Below are 781 nucleotides of genomic sequence, written 5' to 3'. Positions count from 1 at the left end.
GGGCCATCCTGGGGAGGGCTCAGAAGAAGAGGAGAGATGTAGGGAAAGCCAGAATCTTCTCAAGATTTCTAGCTGTTTGTGACCAGAATGTTGGTAGAAATATGGATGATTAAGGCAACTCTGATGAGGTCTCAGGGAGAATGAGGAAAAAGGAATTGGAAACTGGAGTAGCAAAGACCTTGGCGGAACTCTGTCCCTCTCCTAGGATTTTATGGAATACAGAAATTATAAGCAATGAACTAGGGTACTTGGTGGAAGAAATATCTAAGCAGCAGAGCAACTGGGCTGCTGTGTGGCTGGTATTAGCCACTGTGATATGTAATCCAGCACGAAGGGAGCCAGGAGAGTAGATTTTGCAAGCTTGGACAGTTGGTTACCTGACCGCCCTCTGCTCTCCTGCCATGGTCTCCCACAAGACAAGCCCACTGGAGCGACAGAAGAAGGAGGCAGTTAGGATGATCACTGGGTCTGCCTCTGAGGGCAGGGCACACCTGGAGGGGTAAACACAAACTCCCCAGAGCGCTGCACACAGCATGGCCTTTGGTAAGTCCCAACTGGCTGTTCTGTGCTGTGAGCTGATAAAGCACCAGAATGAATTCTAGGGATTCTGTCCTGCTGATAATTTACACACAGCCAGGTCAACTTGGACCTGATCGGATGGACTAAATCGTGGTGAGTCTGCTTCCCTGGCAGCTCAGGGGAGGCCTGGGAATGTGCCCTGGGAAAGGAAAATGCAATCAGAAATTCTTGGTATGAATCCAATGTCAATGATGACCTGAGG

Source organism: Propithecus coquereli, unplaced genomic scaffold (assembly GCF_000956105.1).
Source record: "Propithecus coquereli isolate 6110/MARCELLA unplaced genomic scaffold, Pcoq_1.0 Scaffold96, whole genome shotgun sequence".
NCBI lineage: Eukaryota > Metazoa > Chordata > Mammalia > Primates > Indriidae > Propithecus > Propithecus coquereli.
Note: the sequence above shows the minus strand (reverse complement) of the source record.